Raw genomic sequence first — 22,364 nt, forward strand, 5'->3', positions numbered from 1 at the left:
GTGTATATGTGTTTTATGTGTTATGCTCTCGCATTGTTTATTTTATGTGTTTTAGAATTCGTATGTAGGTAATTTTTGTATGGGGTTAAAACCTACAGTTAGAAGAAAAGAAAAGTTTGTGTAAGTAGCTAGAAGAGGAGGTTTCCTCCATGAAGAACTCAAACAAGGCAACCATTAAAGATGACAAAGCAACATCAAAAGGACCTACAAAAAATAAACAAATAAAAATAAGTGGCAAAACTTGAAGGAGAAGAATGAAATAAAGAAATTCTACTTTTCAAGGATGCAATCTGCTCATAGAGATGAAGTTAGAAAGTCTTCAATATCTCAAAGGAGGAAATATATCTCATGCTTCCATTTCCATGAGTGAGGACATATTGCAGCAAATTATAAGAACAAACAAACCAAGAACAATCAACCAAAGATGCAGCAAATGAGAAGGCACCCTCAGGCAATCACATAGAGAAGACATTCAATCACCAGGTACACAAATCATTTCCATGGTTATTGTTATTTGTGCAATGAATTTGGACATAAACTTGTTGAATGTAAACTATATGCAAAAATGGGCACAAAAATCCACACACTAGCTCAACCATACCTTGGTCAAATAAGATGCTATTTATGTCACAACCTTGGACACAAAGCCAATGACTGCAGGCTGCCATATACCCTAAAGAATCCTAAATAGATGATGGAAGCAAATCAAAGCAAACCAAACTCTGAATAAAAAAGAAATGCAAATAGTAGAAAACTACCTACCAAAGTATGGAAGAGGAAGAAAAAGGAGCAACCTGTGATTTCAATAACATAATGAATCCATCATGATCTCAAGGGGAGTTTCACATGAAGCAATGAACAGTCTTGTCAACATCCATGTTAGAGCAGTGGTACCTCATGGGAAGACAATGCTCCTTAAAGACATGATCAGCCAATAAATGCGGTTCAAAGGCTCTATGGGTTATGTGAAGGATGTCATGAGATTGTTATGCAAAGAATTTGTAAAATATAAAAGGAAGGAAAATCATATAAACATCAGTTATTTTGGGAGTATAAAATTGGAAGAAGCTACTAGACCTCCAATATTTTCTTTGCATATATGACTCAGGGTTTTAAGTGGACATCATGGTTGCCAAATCTATCACTTTTAATATACATTGGCACCGCTATGTTGTGAAGCATTCCATGCTAACCCACATTGTATTGAGTAGTAAATATGTACTTCATTCATGACACACTTTAACAAGTTTCCATTAAACAAAATCAGATTGGTTTGCAGTACTAGAGATGGTGGATTGAGCATAGAGAAGATGCTCGTCAATGGAATGGATTAGGATGAGAAACAAGCCCCCCAAGACTTGGCCTTAGATATTTTTTTTGTCAAAGTACGAATGTGTATCACACCTGAAACAATTTCAAAATATTCTTACACTAGTAAACAACTTTGACCTCAACATTGGTTGTTTACCAATGGAACCTGCACAAGTGGATATATCACTCTATATCATTAGTTAAAAATACAAAATGAAATAACTAAAGCGATAAAAGGGGCCATTAAGTGGTTACATAAAGAAGATGTGATTCCTATTTTTGAAGAATGAGTTGTATCGAGTGGCTTTTGCATTTGGCACAAAATTGATGTTCTCATTAGAATGTACGCCTGCTCTGTTCTTTGAAACCAAGGAATATGGTGTCCATATGAATGAATATATTGACATCGATGGTGAAAATATTCTTTGGATCGGAAAGAAAACTGAGACAAAAACAACATTTACAGGCAGGTTGGACCATCTTGTCACAGGAGGCCTGCTAGTTGGGATCACTTGTAAAGAAAATCTCATAAAATAATGCAATTAAAAAGCTAACATTCCAAGGACTATTGTTGAAATGGCTATCCTAGTTGGAATTGTTAACTATGAGGAGATAGATGCCACAAACTCATGACAACGAGCTGAATAGAGTAACACACGAGCTATTTTCTGTAAATGTCAATGAGGAAAATGGTGTTCATACACATAGACTATAATCCCAACGTAGAAATCTCAACTACGATTCTGGATGGATAGACATCAAAACAATGCCAAGGGGAAGCGACCAATGGACCTGAATAAACAAACATTGTGGTGTGGATGACAAGATATTACATTGAATTCCTTGATAATATTCCAGATTATGTGTTGGATTGGGATGTGTTACAATGATATTTCAGACATTTGCAGGTGAAGCAGATTCAGATGAAAGAGGTGCGTTACAGACGTTGGACCTGTTTACATAGGCAATGATAAATGAAACAGATAGATGCGATAATGCATTGGTGGAAGCGTTAATTCAAGACAATATTCATTACATTGCAGCATGTGTTACAGATTTTAGGGTGTCATGCCCTAATTTAGCCCATGTCAAAGTTTATGATAGTCCATACAATTCATTTTATCGCACCCTGACATCAATAGAGTGCTTTCATATTCGCAGCCTGATATTTGTAGTCAGTTGAAAACCGCGGATCTTGTAATTTTAATGCGACTTTCATAAATTTGAGGACATAAGATTGGAACCATTACCCGAATTGGAATAAGAAACGCCTGCTTGTATAACAACAAAACAACGCAGGTTAACATTGGGTGCAATAATACAATGGAAACATTAACATTAATACATATAATCCATGGCATATATATTGAAAATATAAGGTGGTATATTTACAATACCTACGACATTAGTCTCCTTTCTACCTGGTGATCGAAAGAAGTTGAGAGATCCAAGCGAAAGCCATATATGGAGATCGTTGGCAATGTGTGGCGTAGCCCAACAAATTTCCAATGTGTAGTTATGGAAAGGTGGAGCGCCAACATTTAGGGTTCTATGCCCTAATACATGGCATTATTATATTGGCTCCTTATGAAAGTCAATAGATCTAGTAGTCTTTCTCCAAAAGACACAAATGATGGTGATATACATATGCATTAGCAATATTATTCGATGGAGGTTACATTCTATGGTAAAGATTGTGCTCCCAGAGAGGCTTAAGTAGAAGCTGCTTATGCAAAGTCAGTCTGGATGTCAAATTGTTCTGAATTTTTGTGAATAATGAATTACCTACAAATTATATCGATGTACATTGTCTATATTGGACATTTGACAAAAATAAATGTGCACTCAGTGAACTTAGTGATCGAGGAACTTAGTGATCAGTCTAAGAAAGCTGCCATAGAGGATGTCGGAATTAAGTTTGGAAGGGAAAGTGCTCTCAATACCTCCAAGCATTTGTGGGATGGTGCTATTGCAGCAATGATTTCGAGAACTTTTGTTGTCCCATTGGAGAGATTGAAGCTGGAAAATATTTATTCTATAACTGCATCTCAGGGATTGAAAGGCTTTTGGAAAGGTAATGTTGTGAACCTACTTTGTACGACACCTTTTAAATCAATCAAATTTTATGCTTATGATACATATCGATTTTATTTTTTTTTGCATCAAATGACAGGCAATGAAGATGAAAATTTTGAGAGATTTGTTGCATGTGCTGCAGCAGGCATTACTGCCACTATTCTTTGCTTACCTTTGGACACTATGCACACAAATATGGTTGCACCAAGTGGTGAAGTACTAGGAGGTGTTATTGGGGTTAGTCGGCACATGGTTCAGACAGAGGGTCTCTTTTCATTATATAAAGGTTTGTTACCAGCTATTATAAGCATGACATCTTTAGATGCAGTGTTCTATGACATCTATGATATACTAAAAACAACTTTTCTCAACTCACCAAAAGGAAAGGAAAGACTCTATCTCATGCAGGCAGTAGGAAAAGAAGAATCAGATGCTTTAGAATAGTTGGAGTTGGGTCCAATACAGACTCTATTATATGGTGCCATAGCTGGTGCATGTGTTGAGGCTGCGGTATCGACTTCTAACAAATGCACAACACTTGTAGTGGACATGCGCAACACTTGCAGTGGAATGCACAACAAAATCCATTTGAAGTGGTTCATAGACATCTTCAGATGCAAGGAATTGAGAGAAGGTTGAATGCCTTGGCAACTTGTGCAAAGATAGTTGAGAAAGATGATGTTGGTACACTCTATGTAGGCCTTATTCCTAGTATTATTTAGGTCTTACCTTCTGCTGCACTTAGTTACTTTGTCTATGAGTTGGTATTTTACCTCTATTTTTGCTCATCAAGTTTCGCAAGTCTGTGTGGTAGACATTATACAAGAGTATTATAGATAATATTGCAATGATTCCTGGTAACAATGGGAAGTCTACCAACTGTCCATAGCCAAGAGGAGGTTGCTGTAGTTTTCTATGTTGTATGTTGGTATAGTGTTTTGAATGGAGGGTAAAGAACTTTCCTATGCCCGGTTCACATGGAACAACGTTATTATTCATGGAGAGATGTGTTTATAATACAGGGAGTAGCAATATTATTTGGGGCATTGTTATTATAGTTGGAGTAGTGTTATTATTTGGAGCGTGTTTATAATACTTGGATACAAGAATTATATGAAGCAGCATTATATGGAGTAGCGCTATATGTAGCATTATTGTTTATTTGGAGCACTTTTATAATATTTTTTAAATGGTTCTAGATTATATGGAGCATCTTTATGATACTATGAGTGATATAATGGTAATTCAATGGGCATTGTTATGAAGTCGCGTGGATAAATTGTGGACAACCATATGATATAATGTTTCTCTCCTGCCTTGGAACATGATGAGATAGAAATGAATGGGATGGACATTATTTGTTGAAGTAAAATGGAAGCAAAGCTTGTTTTCAGACTTTGTTAATCTCACTGCTATTGCCTCTGAGTTTATGCATTTATTATGTGTTATTATTATTTTACTAGGTTGGAAATACTTGAGGTTCAGAGTTTCCAACACCCAAGTTCATGTTTGATCTCAAAATCCTAAATTCCTCATTGTTCCAGGTGTCTACAATTTGAACTTTGAAGGGGTGGAATGATATGCATAATATCCAATGTTTTTTTTAGTCCTATCTTTGGAAGCACATAATTGGTTGAAGAAAGTAAAATTTGAGGAAGAAGATGAGTTTTATGATGGCGATATGGTAGAATCCGAGTGAAGTCGACACTGATGATTTTAATGATAAGAATAACCCAATGAATGACTATACTAGTGCAGAGGAATCTGAACTTGATGATAAATGTCGAAGCAGCTTCTCCAATGAGACTGAGGAAGAAGATCCATTTGATGAAAATGATGAATATTTCAATGTTGTTGAGAGTAATGAGGAAGCCAAAAAATGAACATACCATAGATGATGATAAAGTTCCTTCAAAGTTCTTAACCTGCCTTGCAACTGCAGAATTGTCTAGTTTATATGTCTTTAGTCATACAATTGGACCATCACAGTGACATCGAGGAGACATATCAAGCACAATTATGTTTGGTCAGAGAACCATGAAAGTGGAAAATATGGAGAAGTTGAGGGAGGAGTTCGATTACAAAATTCTTTGCTGCAAGCTTGAAATTTAGGTGGATGTACTAACTATGGAGAATGAGCGACAATCTAAAGTGGCTCTTGATACTTATTGTTGATGGCGCAGAAGCTCATATTGACGTGGACAATCACCATTACAACTTGGAGTTTATTAAGATGGTGTTATTAGTATTGTTTAGAAAGTTATTTACATGAATTATTTTGTTGGGATTAAAGCAAATCCTCTTTATTCATTGGAGTTGCTGAAGAATCATATTCTTAGTCTACCAATTTTAATAATGGAGATCAGTTTCTTGCTTTGGCAAAGGGAGTTTTAAAATGCCATGACATACTAGAAAATTTCTGAGAGTAATTTGAGTTGGGATTTTGTATATGGAGTACTTGGTAACATTGTGTAATGCTCAAGGTAACACTATATATAACAATCTTTATGAGGTTGTATAAAGTTGTTTAAAGCTACAAATCTGGGAAAAATTTGGAATGATAAGGACACTGTTGTATGGTGGTTTTATAATTTAGGGTTGTGTGCTTTAGATCTATTTGTTTGCCATGGAAATCTACTGAGAAGCTATGTAATTATCTACTTTAATAGCAGATGTGTACTGAATATGAAATCCATATTCGGTAAAATCACATATTAATTGAGAGTTTTGGCACTTATTATGGTCTATAATATTGAAAGTGTTGGTACATGAAAGCAGTGGCACATATTATTGAGAGAATTGGCACATATTATGGATGTTCACAATACATATATGGCAGCAACGTTATTATTGTGTTGATCATTATATATTGTAATACATTCAGTTGGAGCAACCTTGGAGAAGCTTATATTGGAGCAACCTTAAAGATTGATACATTGGGAAGCCTTGGAGATTAATACATTAATGCAACATGATATGAACACAACATGCAACATGACATTAACATAACATGATATTAATGCAACATTCTACAAGTCATGGTATTAACACAACATTCTACAAGTCGTGGTATTAACACAACATTCTACAAGTCATGGTATTAACGCAACATTAATGCAACATTCCAAGCAGCATTCTACAAGCAACATTCCAAGCATTAATGCACCATTCAAGTATTCCAAGCATTTATGGTATTAACACAACATTCATGCATATTATAACAAAGTGTTGATGGAGCATTGGCACAAAGAGTTGGTGGCAGTGATGATAAAAGGTGTTGGAACAAAGTGTTAATGGAATGACAAAAGCGTGAGACCAAGCATTGATGAACCAAGCATGAGTTTGTAGTGAGGCATTGATGGAATCACACACAATTTTTTTTAGGGTTTTGTGCCCTAGCAACCTCAATATTGTAGCATTGATATTGTATTGGTAGCAACCTTGAGTTGATTCTGGTAGTAGCAGTACTACAAGGCAACAATGAGCTAAAATTACAAGAAACCTGGTATTAATATTGCACGATTGGAGCAACGTCTAATTGGAATGGCGTTGATAGCTTGACGTGTTTGCTTATGGTTTGTTGGCTCATTGATTTTCAAATGGATTTTGGTGCACAATAATAATACATATGGCAATGATTGTTAATTGACATCATGACTTCATACACTTGCTTTGGGTTAGGGTACAAGGATATTCTACATCGTTCATTCAAGGAGGTCTCAGTTATCACTGCAATTGGGTTCACAAAGGAATCTCATCTTGTAAATTCTCACGACTTCTAATGCCATTTTGGAGGGTTTACTTGAAGCCAATTTCATTAAGCCTGCTCATGACAAATAAGACTTTGAAAGGATTGTTATGTTACTAAGGCTTGAGACTCGTTTGAAACAAATGACAATAAAATATTGGAATTTACATTGTGCTATTTCTATGCTTTCATAACATACAATTGAGAATGGTTAGACAAAGTGTTTTTCCAATATAAATGAATTTGGGTGGCCTTCTTATATCTTATTAACTATTCTATACTGGTGTTGGTCAATTTATTTTAAGGGTGCAATTCAATCAATGAGGTTCCACTCAATGCACTTTGTTATCATCTTGGTGTGGATTACATATGATGGGGATACCTTTAGCATACACATGTTCATTGCAGTGGTCAATATAATTCATTTCTCATGCATTCCATGCTTTCCTTACAATGTTCTCTCAACAATATTCTTGCAATATTTTACAGAGTGTTCTCACAACAATATTTTGCAATATTAAAAATTTCTTAAGTGTATTTGGAGCAATGTTTATGGAGCAACGTTCATTTTGGAGCAAAATTCATTCAATTTGGAGTAGCCCTAATAATCCATTTGGAGTGGCATTCATTCAATCATAGTATCAACATTGTTTATGCAGAACAAGACATTGCAGGTTGTAGAGCATTAATGCAATGATGATAGCTACACTAAGGACTCTTTTACACTAAGTTGAAGAACATATTTTTCAGTACCTTAATAACAGAAAATGGATAAATGTGGATTGGAGGGCTACAAGACATTTGTAACCTCTTTCCATTGATGTCAAAGGGGGAGGTAAGTAGAGGTTATGGGCAGCAATGAGAAATATCTTTCAAGACAAAAGGGGGAGGACGAATGTGTTTCCATCAATGTCAAAGGGGGAGATTGTTGGAATTGTTGTCATTGATGGACAAGGAACACCAAATTAGCAACAAGATAAGGAGCAGAGACAATGTATGCAACAACAAAAGTGCAGCAAAGGTAAAAGAGCAACAAAAGTGCATAAAAGGAAAAGGAGCAGCAAAAGTGCAACAAAGTTGAACAAAGGAGTAGAGACTGGGTAGTGCTGTGTTGCAAGGCTATGGCAAAGGAAAATATGCGCAAGAAAGAATGTTGCAGAATTTGCTATGTTGAAGATTTGTTGTGATGATGAAGTGTTGTGATGCAAGGCAAAGGCAAGACTCCATGACACCAAAGGCAAAACTCCATGACAACAAAACAAGACAAGACTCAAGGAGGTTGAAACAATGACATGAAGATGTTGTGATGCAAGTCCAAGGCAAAGGCAAAGATGTTGTGAAGATTGTTGTGATGCATTAATGATAAATATTGTTATTTGATGTTGGATTATGTTGATGAATTTAATAATTTCATGTGGATGAAAAATAATATTGGGTGGATTATTTATTTTTGTGTTCTAATATTCAAGATATGAAGAGTTTGGAAACAAATGAGTGGAAGGAAAAGAGTCAAGCCTGTTCACTTCGTATTCTTATGTGGAATACAAACAACCAACAAACTTCCTTTATAAAAGATGTTGTTTTGGAAGCAAGTTAAGGAAAGAGAGTGGGAGAATGTGGGAGAGATGATTGATGTATTATGCACTAGTTACCTGGAAAATTTGAAGCTTATGTGAAGCAGATTTGAAGGGAAAAACATGAAAAAATGAAGATGGAGATATGCAGAATCTATGACCAAGTAAATTATCACGTTGTTGTTTCTTGTTTTCATCAGGGGGTTGTAGTCTCCTTTCAATTTGTGGCTTGATAAATATTCAGTTGGAGTTGGTTGAGGTAGGAGCCTCCTGTGGGTTGTAGCCTACAGAAAACATATGGGAGTTAGAGCTTCCTTTCATGTTGCAGCTTGCAGAAAATTGAGATAGCAACCACTTGTAGGTTGGATCTTACAGAAAATCAGATGTAATAAGGAGTAGGAGTTTTCCTTTGCATCACAACAATAATAAAATCGTGGTTTTCTCCCTTTATGGGTTTCCACATATATCTAGTGTTAATATGTGTTGATATTATGTGATGATGTGATGTTTTGGTTTTCTTATTACTTGTTGTTCAGATATTCAATCTATTGGTCATTATTTGTTAAGTTTCTCATGTAATGATTCAATTAATGATATTAATGAAAAGAATATTAATGTCCATGAATACACTATTCACCCCCCCCCCCCTTAGTTTAGTCAATTTTTTATCAATTGAGTGGTCACAGGTTCAATTCTCTCGACACTCTCAGGGTTAGATTCCATGGTTGAGCTTACAGGAAGTGATCCTTTCAAGTAGATCTGTCCGGTACAAATATTTTGTGGATGTAGTGGTCACTGATCTCTGGGGACTATGAACCACATAGAAAAAAAAATTAATAGGTTAAAAAAACATGGAAGCCATATATTTAATTTGTACAACCACCCACAACCTAGCTAAATGGTTCTTTTAATTGTTTGTTAAAGGAAAAGCCATATTTTGAAATGGTTTCTTGTGGTCCTTAGATATGTTGCAATACTTTAGTTGTGTTGTCAACATGGCATGGTTCTTTCTATATGAATGAAGTCACACAACTTTATTGTCATTATGGTAGAGTTCCTAGGCTCACTTATGCAATTTTTGGATATTCTAGAGCCCATACTTGTGCCTTTAAGGAAGATCATTTTGTGTGATTCCTACATATTATTTAATTATCATGCATAGAAGTAGGCAATTTGCCTAATGTAATCTTTCCAAGGACCTTAAAGAATTTGTTTACATCCATGTGGGGAAGGTATTAAGGCAATTGGTTGTGTACATAAGCTTTCCTAATACCAATTTTAGGTGCCAATTCCTATACAATATAATTAGGGATTTCTCTTAAATGGGCTAAGCTAAATCTCTAGAATCTCTGCCCACCGAAGCTTATGAGTATCAAACTAAAACGACACCATCTTCTACTACTGTAAAATGTTGGGTCTAGGTGGTTAAAAGGTCAATAAAGCATTATCTATACCAAAGGTGCCCCTAAAACCTCACCCATTTCAAGGTTTCTTCCTTCCAGGGTTGTTGTATTATTTGTGAGGAAGGAGATTGTTAGCTCGACTCATGCTACTTCCTCTTTAATGAGAGAGGGGGCAATAGGTAAAGTGTGGGATCACTCGATGCATGTTTGGTCATGATGATCGAAGGTATATAAATGGTGGATGTTCCCATCACATGTCAGAGGACAAGAGTGGTTTTATCTCTTTGAGAAAGACCAAAGATGGTCATGTCATTCTTGGAGACAATACACTTGCTAAGGTGTTGGGAAAAGGAAAGGATAGTCTTGGTGATGAGGAGTTCAATGTAGTTGATGTCCTACTAGTTGAGGGGTTGAAGAACAATATTCTAAGTGTGATTCAGATGGTAGATGGAGGAAAGGAAGTGATCTTCAACTCCAAAGGATGTTGCATTAGGAAGGAGAAGTCCAAGAGAGTGATTGCCAAAGGAACTAGGACACTTGATAATGTGTATGTGTTGAAGGGAAGAGTAGCCAAAACCAAGAGACCATGGAAAGTCTCTTCCTCTTCAAATTCCGAGTAGGAGAGATCATGCTCCACTACAATCCATTGATCTATTCATATTCATACAAGACTGTAGAAGAGTTATGAGAGGCATGCATATCCTCAAGGGGAGCATATGATAGTAGTATGGAAACTTGATGAGTAGCAACAACATGGTATGTTCATGAGCCCCATGCACATTTTATTTCCGCAGGATCAACCTTCCTATTAGAGGTATAATGAGCTCAGGGGGAGCTATGCATGGTTTGAGGTTTTCTTGGTTTACTTGTCATTTATCCTATTACTTTCACTCATTCATTTGTAGCACCTTCAAGTATGTTTCCATGAGTGAAAGAGTACAATTTTCAACCATATATGTGTTCTTGGTTCTCATTGACAATTGGTTGAAACATATTTTGTATAACACATGCATAGAATAGTATCCTTGGTTCAACCATGTGTAGAGAAGAGTGGTATTTCATCCATATGTATGTACTTGTCATTATTGTCATGATGGATGAGTAGTCTTGTTCATGTTATGCATAAGAGAGTCATTTGGTTTGACATGCTTTGTAGTGGTCATCTTATTTTAGCCATGTACGCACTTATGTGTGCAAGATCAACCTTGTAATCACTATTATTTCATTATTTGTGCATTGGTCTAGGCATATATTGGAGAAGTTTAAGGCATGTAACAACCATGTATTTGTATTGTATTGTATATCATTGGTCATGGTTAGGTAGTCAAGGTGTTTGACTTGCATATTTCAACCATCATTTGGCTTGGATGAGTAGCACTTGTGGCAACCATGTATTTACATGATTTAGCCCTATAACTTGTTGCACATATCATTGTGGCATGCATTGAAGAGTGTCTTCATAAGAGTTTGCTTCAACCATAAATGCTCATTTTTTATTGTGGTTGAGTAGTCTATAGTTGGGACATGAGCGTGAGTCATGCTTTGGCCATGGAGTCATTTTGATGTCTAGCTTCCATTAAGGAGAGTCTTGAGAGACGGTTCAACCATGTGTTGGCTTATTGATTCCATTATAATAACATTGTATATCCTTCTAGCAACCATGTATTAGGCCTATGAAGCCCTACAATGTAATGTATATCATTGGGTCAAAGTTGGTTGAAATATTGGTCCATGAAAAGTGGCATCTTACATATGGAAAGGAGGAAATGACAACAACAAATGAAAGGTACAGTAACATGGAGGAGATGGTTGCAACCCCATTACATGTTCAAGGGGAGCATGTTCAACCTAGTAGTAAAAGGAAGCGCATGGTGTTGGCAAGAGACATGGTGTTGACTTGTTAGTTTGTTGGCATGAGGAGCTGATCAATTTTCATTTGCATATCAGTTGATATCAACAATGTTCAACATGTGGTTCAACCATACTTGTCTACCCTTTTCTAATGATGTCAAAGGGGCTGTTGGGTGTGGAGCCTGATTATCTTCCTGATTGTTCAGAGGTTTTTGTTTCAACCGCGTTGCATCCTTGTTTCTAACGGTTACCTGTTTAATCATCGTTAGGGGGGTCCTAGGAGGGGCCGGGGGGGTGATGATGAATTTTATGAGCCCCCCCAAAGCTAAAAATAGATGAAAATTTTCCTTGTAAAATATTGTAATTTCATAGTCAATCTGGGTCGTTCATTAGGTGGATGATCTGATAGTTGAAGTTATGTTAATTTAGGGTTTTTTGCCCTAGAAGGCACCCCTTTGGTTTATATGAGGGAATTGTATTGTGGCTGTGGATGATTATTCTGCGTGCGAGAGAGAGGAGATTGTGTGAGAGCAAAGAGGAAATTACAACGGATCTGATGTAGGTTGTATCTCTTCATTTTGCTGGATAATATAAAAGAAAGGACTAGTTGTTTCTCTATGGACGTAGCTCAAATTGGGTGAACCACTTATATCTATGTCTCTATTGTTTTATGCATTTATGTATTTTTGTTTCTGCAACATTTTGTATATTTCATTGCTTCGATAATTAATTTCTAACAACTGGTATTAGAGTCGAAGGTCTACTTGGCTGATAAACTCGCGGGAGAGAACGGTTCCTAGTTTGAGTGGGAGTAATGGTGGAAGTTGGTAGGTTTAGGGTTGAGAAATTTAACGGCAAAAACTACTTGCTGTGGAAAATGTAGATGAAAGATTATATGTATGAGAAATATATGTACCCCCCATTGAGAGGAAAATCAAATAAGTCGATGAGTATGATGAACGCAAAATGGGAGATTCTCGACAGAAAGGCACTAGGAACAATATTACTGTGTCTCGTAGCATCGGTGACATTTAACATTTCAAAGGAAATGACAACAAAAGGTTTAATGATGGCATTGACCAAACTATATGAAAAAACCTCAGCATCAAATAAGGTATTTCTTATGAAGCATCTATTAAATATGAAGATGTCAGAAGGTGGATTTATTGCTGATCATTTGAATGAATTTAACATGGTTACCAGTCAGTTAAGTTATGTACGTGTAAATTTTGATGATGAAGTTAGGGCTCTGTTGTTTCTGTGCTCATTACCAGAAAGATTGAATGACTTAGTTATGGCTATTAGTAACTATGTCTACGGATCTAATACTTTAAAGTTTAATGATGTTGTTGGTGCTATCTTTAATGAGGAAATGCGACGGAAAACCTCCAGTGACACATCAAGTAATGCTTTTACTACGGAGACTAGGGGAAGAAAAATGTAAAGAGAAAGGAGCCAAGGAAATCACAGTAAGTCAAGAAAAGCTAGATCCAAATCTAGATCAGGGAAAGTGCGCTGGAAATGCGGGAAGAAAGGACACTTGAAGAAAGACTATGAATCTTAGAAAGGAAAAGAAGGAGATGGATAGAAAGATAACAATCATGAGGCAAATGTAACAGGTGATGTGTTGCAAGATGCATTGATTCATTCATTAGAAAATATTATTGATGCATGGGTGGTAGATTCGGGGGCTTCATTCCATGCTACACCTAATAGGCAAAATTTTCATGGCTATGTTCATTTTGGAAATGTTCGTTTGGGTGATGATAAACCCTGTAAAATCATTGGAATATGTAAGGTTTTTATAAAGCAACAAAATGGAAACCAATGGATATTTAAGGAGGTAAGGCATGTTCCAGATCTAAAGAAAAATCTAATTTCAACAGGGTAGTTAGGTGGTGAGAGTTGTGTAACTACATTCACAAACAAAACCTGGAAGGTCACTAAAGGAGCCCTGGTAATAGCAAAAGGAGAAAAGGTTGGTACATTGTATTTATGCAATAGTATTTCTAATTTTGTTAATGCTTTAACCTCCACAGGAGTAGATACAACACTCTGGCATCATAGGCTTAGGCACATGAGTGAGAAGTGGATGCAGATTCTTCACTCAAGAAATTTGTTGCCAGATTTGAAGCATGTTGATTTGGATTTCTGTGAAAATTGTGTTTATGGAAAACATAAGAGAGTTATATTTATCAGAGTTGGGAAGGAAAAGAAGAGTGAAAAATTAGAGCTTGTTTATACAGATGTATGGGAACCTGCTTAGGTATCATCTCTCGGTGGCTCTAGCTATTATGTTACTTTTATTGATGATGCAACATGGAGGTGAGTACTACAATAAAAAGTTTGATAACTATTGTTCAGAGCATAGAATTTGCAGAGAGAAGACAGTTCCAGGAACACTACAGGAAAATGGTGTGTTAGAAAAGATGGACAAGACAATCATGGAGTGTACAAGGTACATGAGATTTGCATGCAAGATTGGCCTTATAACTTTGGGAAGATGTTGTAGATACTGTTGTTTCTCTAATAAACAGAGGACCTTCAAGTTCCTTGGATGGTGGTATTCTAGAGGAGACATGGACAGGTAAAAAGGTAAACCACTCATTTCTAAAGATTTTGGGTTGTGATACCTTTGTTCACATAAATAAAGAAAATAGAACAAAACCTGAGGCAAAATCAAATAAATGTACCTTTATTGGATATGGTGTTAATGATTTTGGTTATTGTTTATATGATTATAAGAATCACAAAATCATTAAGAGTAGAGATGTCATATCAATGAAAATTCCTTGTATAAATATCAAATGCAGGGAAAGAAACATGAAAAAAACAAACAAAGAATACACAGTGCTTGATGATATCATAAAAAAAGTAAAGGTGCCTGAAAATCATAATGATCAACAACCACAACAACACCACCAACAACAACAAACACCTCAAACACTTGAAAGTGGTGTTAGAATATTTACTAGGATAAGTAGACCTCCTTAACGATACTCTCCTTCATTATATTAAGTGTTGTTGACTGATTCTGGTGAACCGAAAAGATATAAAATAAAAAAAACAATGTAGGTAGAAATCAGGAAGAAATGAGAGTAAGCCATGGAAGAAGAGATGGTCTCCTTGATGCATAACTCGACTTGGGACTTAGTCAAGTTTCTTGTAGGTAAAACAACATTGCAAAATAAATGGGTTTATAGGTTGAAGAAAGAAGATGAAGGTAAACACAACGATAAGGCTAGACTTGTGGTGAAGGGGTTTGCACAAAAGAAAGGTATAAATTTTTATGAAATTTTTTATCCTGTTGTTAAAATGACTTCAATCAGAACTATTTTAAGTCTAGTGGCAACAGAAGATTTACATCTTGAGTAGTTAGATGTAAATATGACCTTTCTCCATGGGGATTTGGAGGAAGAAATATATATGCAAAAACCACAAGGGTATGAGGTCAAAGGGAAGGAGAAATTAGTGTGCAGGTTGAAGAAAAGCTTATATAGCCTAAAACAGACTCCAAGACAATGGTATCTAAAATTTCACAGGTTTATGTCTGAACAAGGTTATACTAGATGTCATTCTAAACACTATGTTTATCTTAATGAACAAAATGATGACAATTATATTATACTGCTATTGTATGTAGATGACATGTTTGTTGCAAGGTTTAACATGCATGAAATAAATGTGCTCAAAGGAAAATTGGCAAATTCATTTGTAATGAAGGATTTGGGTGTTCCAAAACAAATCCTTGGTATGAGAATAAAACAATGTAAACTTTGAAACGAGAATTGTACCGAGTACCCATTTTTTTGAGGTAGCAAAAAATCATCTGATTTTGAAAAACATTGATTCAGAATACACTTTTGTTTTTGGAACATATTTTTGACACTTAAATTTTTTTATGTATCAAGTATGAACATTTTTTTTAAATGTTAGTGATTTCCATGCTGGTTTTGAAAAGTGTTGATGCAACATCAACCCCTTTTTTTAGAGGGCTTATTTTTGACACTTTAAATTTTCTAATGTATTAAGTGTGATTAATTTTTTTAAATGTTGGTGATTTTCATGTGGATTTTGAAAAACATTAACATTTTTTTTAAAGTAATATTTTTTACACTTTAAATTTTCTTATGTCCTAAGTAGGCACAATTTTTTTTGTAAGCTTAGCAGGACTACATATTCATCATGTCCAATATGTCACCTTGATTAGGGCAAGGAATTGAACCGGTGACTTCACATCAAGGAGTCCCTTAACAGAGCACCCAATCACCGTCAATCCAAGACCCTGTGGACTGCACATTTTTTTAAAATGTTGACTATTTAACCATTTTACAAGTTCTCTTATTTTTCTTCTTGTTTTTCATCTTAAGATGTTTTCTTTTTAAGGGTTTTCCAAATATGTGTTTTTTGTTTTTCTTTGCAATGTTTATTTGTAATGATTTTTTTAATTTTTTTGTCAAAAAAAAAAAAAAAACCTAATAACACTAATATTTTGAGGTTAGGGTTTTTTTATATATTTATATATTGTTAATTAATACTTCAATACACATAAATAATTATTACTAAAAAATAATAATTTTAAACGCTAGACAAAAAATACACATTTTACATATAGATATATTAAAAAAATGCGTATTTAAGTACCTTTTCGCTAAAAATGACATGTTAAATAAAAAATTATGAAAAAATTGAATAAAAAAAGTTGGAAAAATGACAAAATTTATGAATTTTATATGGAAAGATGATGACATTTTAAGTTTTTTTTTTTTTTTTTTTTGAAAAAAATGATTCAGATAAAATTTTATGTAAAAATAACAAAAAAAAATGTTTTAAAATAAATAAAACATACCATTAAAATAAACAATAATATTAAAGAAAACAAAAACAAAATCCTTGAAAATAAATAAATAAATAAATTATTGAAAATTAAAAATAATAAAAACATTTTATATATATATATATATATATATATATATATAATAGTTGCAAAAAGTTAAAAACATTAATAAAACAATAAAAAAAACTAACTAAATAAAAAATTAAAATAAAAACACACATTTAGAAAAAAGAAAAAAGAAAACACGATTTAAAAATAAAAATAAAAATTTATAAAAACATTTAAAGGAATTTAAAAAAAAATAAAAAATAAACCAAATAGATTCATAAAAAAAAATAAAAAAACATTAAAAAAATCAAATTAAAATAAATAAATGAGCAAATAAAAATAAAATAAAATAAAACATTATCAAATAGAATAATTAAAATAATTAAATCATAACATAAAATAAAATAAAACAAAAAAACATTGGCTCTGAAGATGGCGACACAACAACAACCTCGACTGTGCTGAGGAGAGGTCACCTTTTTGAAGATCTCGACTCCTTAGTGGTAGATCGACACTCACATTAGACAGATCTGGAGTTTTTCTCATTGATATGTGATGCCCTGCGTAGATCACTCTTCTCCTAGATCTAGTGCTCCAAGTAGTAGACCAGTCTCTATTTCAGCTAGATCTCTCAGATCTAGAGCTCCGTGTAGTAGATTGGCCCCCGATTTGGCAAGATCTGGTTTCCTCCCTCCTATTTTGAGTGGTTCCACAATATGTTGTCTTATCTCAAGGTGATCACAATGGGGGGATTCCGTGGACGGACCATGCAATGAGGGTCTCTGATAATTTTTATTTGTTATTTTGCTTAGGTAGGCGATTTGCGTGATTATCGCGAATGAGAGATGGATATGAGAACCAAGACATCTTTTCAAATCTTTCTCAAAACCCCAAATGGAAATATAGTTCTATTCTGGGTTCGGGCATCTGAGAATGTCTCCCACCTGAAGCTTCGTATTCTGCAATTTCTGGGTATTCCGATGCACTTACAAAGCTTGATCTATGAAGGAAAATCTCTACAGGATGAACAGAGCATACAAGAGTACAAAATTCTTCTGTCATCCACCATCATATTAAATTTGAGGCTTCAAGGAGGCTCCCTTTCTCCAAGCAAGCCAAAGGGAACATGAATAGTTGGATCTAGTTTCCCCAAAGGATCAGAACTGAATCAAGGACCAATACATGGAGGTCTTTCATTCAAAGACATCCTAAAAGGGAAATTTGGAGATTCATTAAAACCTGAACAGGGACACAATCATCCCAACCCGTATATAGTGGAGCAACTGAATCAAATACCAACTATGACCATAGATCTTACAAAAACAAATGATCTATGCACCACCTATGAATCACAAGTTGTAATATGCAGGTTCAATGGTTTTTAGCCAAAACCAGTGGATCTTTTTCATTGGATTCTCACAACTTGGTCAATAAATTGTGAGATTCACCTCTGCTCCAGGGGCTTCTTCATAGTAAAGTTTGCATCATCAGAGGAATGTGAATATGTATTGTGAGAAGGCCCATGGTTTTGGGGTTTTGTGAGACTTTTTGTCACCCCATGGTTCCCCGATTTCGATGCCAATACAATGGTGGTATCAAGAATGCCAATATGGGTAAGATTCATGAGGGGGTCTTTCAGCAAGCATGATCATATGTAACCCCTCTTCGATTCGTTTTCTAAATGAGAAAAAAGAAAAAGAAAAGAATGTCTGGATCTGGGATCTCTAAAAATTGGATTGGAATTGAAAACTTCAGCATTAGCGGGATTTTAGCCCACAGATACCCAATTGACCAATTAAATCATCGTAACAAAGTTTATCCCTCTTGGATAGATAAACCAAAAGTTTCTTACGTTTGCTAGCATCATAAAGTGCTTGAAGGCATTGGGAACCTCTTGGAGAGATACATCAAGACAAACAAATCTTCACTTTTGCCAGAATTAGTGTGGAGGTGGATCTTAGTAAAGGATTGTCAGATCATATTCTCCTTACACACAAAAAGCAAGGTTGGACACAGTTTCTAGACTTTGAGAACACGACATTCAGATGTCGATCATGCCGACAAACAAGACATTTACAAAGCACATGTCATGATAACTAGAAAGTGCCTCGAAGGAAGAAGAAACCAAGAAAACAACCCAAGGGATGGCAATTCCCACCGCAGCAGCCTGAAGAAGAAGAGGATGAAGAAGAAATGGTGCCTCCTACCACTGAAGAAACCCAGAATCCACAAGACAACGTAGAAAAGGAAGGAGTAAATCATGAAGACTCAAGAACCCCAGCACACACATCGAGGCAGACGACCATTGCTGAAGCAAAGGAGACAGGGGGTTCTAAACGTCATCATGTATCTGATAACTCAAATTCAGATAAGGAAAATCCAAGAAAGAATGAAGGATCTCAACTAGCACTTGTAACGACCACTCCATCCCAAGGAGAATGACGAAAGGTAGAAAAGAAGAAATGGAGAAAAGCATAATGCTTCTCTCCATTTTAAAGTTAATTTTTTGGCTATGTGAAATCCAGTTTAGACTGGAATGATTGAATGCATTGTAAGCATCTAGAACATGTAATTTTGTTTTCATTAATAAAATTACAATTTATCTTGGGGGAAAATAAAATAAAAACATTTAAAAATAATTTAAAAAAAGTATGTTCCCTGACTAGGGCCGTGGGGCGACGAGGGTGGCAGTTGCCATCCCTACCTAGCCCTGTTGCCTCACGGCTCTGGGCAGGGGTGGCAATTGCCATCCCTGCCTAGCCCTGCCGCCCCACGGCCCTGGGCGGGGGAGTCTAATTCTAATTCCTTGGACTCCTCGACCCAAGGTTGTGGGGCGAGGGTGGGACCTCGCCTAGTCCCCCTGCGCGTCAAATTCCGGGAATCAAATTTCCCTGCCTAGGCTCGTGGGGCCACATTTTTTTATAATGTTTTTATTATTATTATTATTATTTAATTATTTTAATGCGGGATCCTCCCCCATATAGCCTCGCGGCCCCATGGGTTCTGGGTGGGGAAATCCCTTGGAATTAGATTTCTCCACTGAGGACCCGTGGGGCCACCTTTTAATTTTTTTTTTTTAATTCTAAATGTTTGTTTTTTAAAAATGTTTTTGATTTTTTGTAATTTTTTAATGTTTTTTTTTCAACTTAATTTTTTTAATAGTTGTTGTTGTTGTTGTTGTTTTTTTTTTTTTTTAATGTGTTTTTTTATCATTTGTAATGTTTTTATTTTTCAATATTTTTTTTTTTATTTTCAGTGTTTTTAATTTAATTTTTTAATTTTAATATATATGTGTTTTTAATTTTTCTTTTCAAGGGTATATATATATATATATATATATATATATATATATAATTTTTCTTTTCAAGGGTTTTTTTTTTTTTAATTGTATGTTTTATTTATTTTTTTAACATTTTCTTTGTTAAAAAATATTGAAAATTTACCTTGAAAAAAAAGATGTTAATCCAGCATCAACATTTTTTGTTTTGAGGGTGTTTTTTGCATTAAAAAAATTGGTTTTTATTGGCTTTTACTGTCATTTTTAAAAAATGTTGGAAATTTACCTAGAAAAAAACGAGTCGTTATTCTAGTATCAACATTTTTTGTTTTCAGGGTGTTTTTTACACAAAAAAATTGGTTTTCATTGTCTTTTATTGTCATTTTCAAAAAATGTTGAAAGTTACCTCGAAAAAAAAAAATGTTATTCCAACATCAGCACTTTTCGTTTTCGTGTTGTTTTTCATGTTTTTTTTGTTTTTGTTTTTAGCTAGAATTCTCGTTTTGAGTTTACAATTCCCATTTCAAAATTTATATTGTTATAACTAGAGACATGAAAAATCACAAATTAACATTGTCTCAGAATGAACACATAGAAAAGGTGTTGGAAAGATTTAATATGCGGAATGCAAAACCAATTAGTACACCTTGGGCTAGCCATTTCAAACTAAGTAAGGAGATGTGTCCCAAGACTAAGGAAGAGATGGATTATATGTGTAAAGTTCCATATGCATCAACATTTGGAAGCTTAATGTATGTAATGACTTGCATAAGGCCTGATATTGCACATGCAGTGGGAGTTGTAAGTAGGCATAGGAGCAATCTAGGAAAAGAGCATTAGATGGCAGCGAAGTGGATTCATAGGTATTTGAAAGGTACCACAAAGAATGCATTATACTTTGGTGGTTCAAACATTACTCTACAAGGATATGTTGATGCAAATATGGAAGGTGATAGAGATTACAAGAGGAGCACCATAGGGTATGTGTTTAGTGTAGGTTGAACAACTATCAATTGGGTTTCAAAGTTGTAAAACATTGTTGCACTTTCAACAACGAAAGTAGAGTATGTTGCTGCTACAGAGGCTAGTAAAGAAATGATTTGGTTACAAAGGTTTATGGATGAGTTGAGCAAGAAGCAGGAGATGGGTAGGTTATACAGTGATAACCAAAGTGTCATTCATCTTGCAAATAATGCTGCATTTCATTCCAAGACTAAACATCTACAACGTAAGTACCATTTCATATGGTCAATGTTGGAAGATGGACAGTTGAAGCTGGAAAAGATACACAGCATCTAGAATCTTACAAACATGTTAACAAAAGTTGTAACGAAGGAGAAATTGAAATCTTGCTCAGTTTCAATTGGTCTTCAAGTATGATGATGAAGATGAGAAACAAACAAGTCCAAAGTGGAAGCATTGTCCAGAAAGTGAAGCAATGGTGAAGTTGCTATAATCAGTGTCAAAGTGGGAGATTGTTGGATGTGGAGCCTGATTATCTTCCTGATAGTTCAAAGGTTTTTGTTTCAATTGCGTTGAGTCCTTGTTCCTAACGGGGCGACAATGCCTCCTGTTTAATCACCGTCATTGGGGGGGGGGGAGAGTGACGATGACTCTTATGAGCCCCCCTTGGCGAGGGTTCGGGGGAAGTGCCTCCAAAGCTAAAAATATATGAAAATTTTCCTTGTAAAATATTGCAATTTCGTAGTCAATCTGGACCGTTCATTAGGCAGATGATTTGACGGTAGAATTCATGTTAATTTAGGGTTTTTTTTTCCTTAGAAGGCACCCCCTTGGTTTATATTAAGGAATTATATTGCAGCTGTGGATGATTATTCTAAGCAAGAGAGAGGGGAGACTACGTGAGAGCGAAGAATAAATCAAAATGGATATGTTGTAGGTTGTATCTCTTCATTTTGTTGGATAATACAAAAGGAAGGACTAGTTGTTTATCCGTGGACGTAGCCCAAATTAGGTGAACCACATATATCTGTGTCTCTCTTGTTTTATGCGTTTATGTATTTGTGTTTCCACAACATTTTGTGTATTTCATTGCTCCATTATTTAATTTCTAACAAAGGGAGAGTGACACAACCACAAGAGGGGATTGAGATCAATAAGTTTGAGGAGTTTATGAAGATCAATTTGGTGTTGTGGCTATGCATTGACATCAACACCAAAGGGGGAGCATGTTTGCCTTATGGTGTTGGCATTGATGTCAACCTAGGATGTCTACCTA

The 22,364-nt window shown here is 35.2% G+C and overlaps 2 pseudogenes; both read left to right on the plus strand.

Moving 5' to 3' along the window:
* The first annotated feature begins 1,229 nt into the window (after positions 1-1,229).
* LOC149165356 (nudix hydrolase 20, chloroplastic-like) lies at positions 1,230-1,944 on the plus strand (annotated as a pseudogene).
* A 1,167-nt stretch (positions 1,945-3,111) lies between these two features.
* LOC149165357 (putative mitochondrial adenine nucleotide transporter BTL3) lies at positions 3,112-4,109 on the plus strand (annotated as a pseudogene).
* The last annotated feature ends 18,255 nt before the right edge of the window (positions 4,110-22,364 follow it).

The sequence above is a fragment of the Pinus tabuliformis genome, chromosome 5_1, assembly GCF_031772625.1.
Source record: "Pinus tabuliformis cultivar Carrire ecotype Pingquan chromosome 5_1, CPIR1, whole genome shotgun sequence".
Lineage (NCBI taxonomy): Eukaryota > Viridiplantae > Streptophyta > Pinopsida > Pinales > Pinaceae > Pinus > Pinus tabuliformis.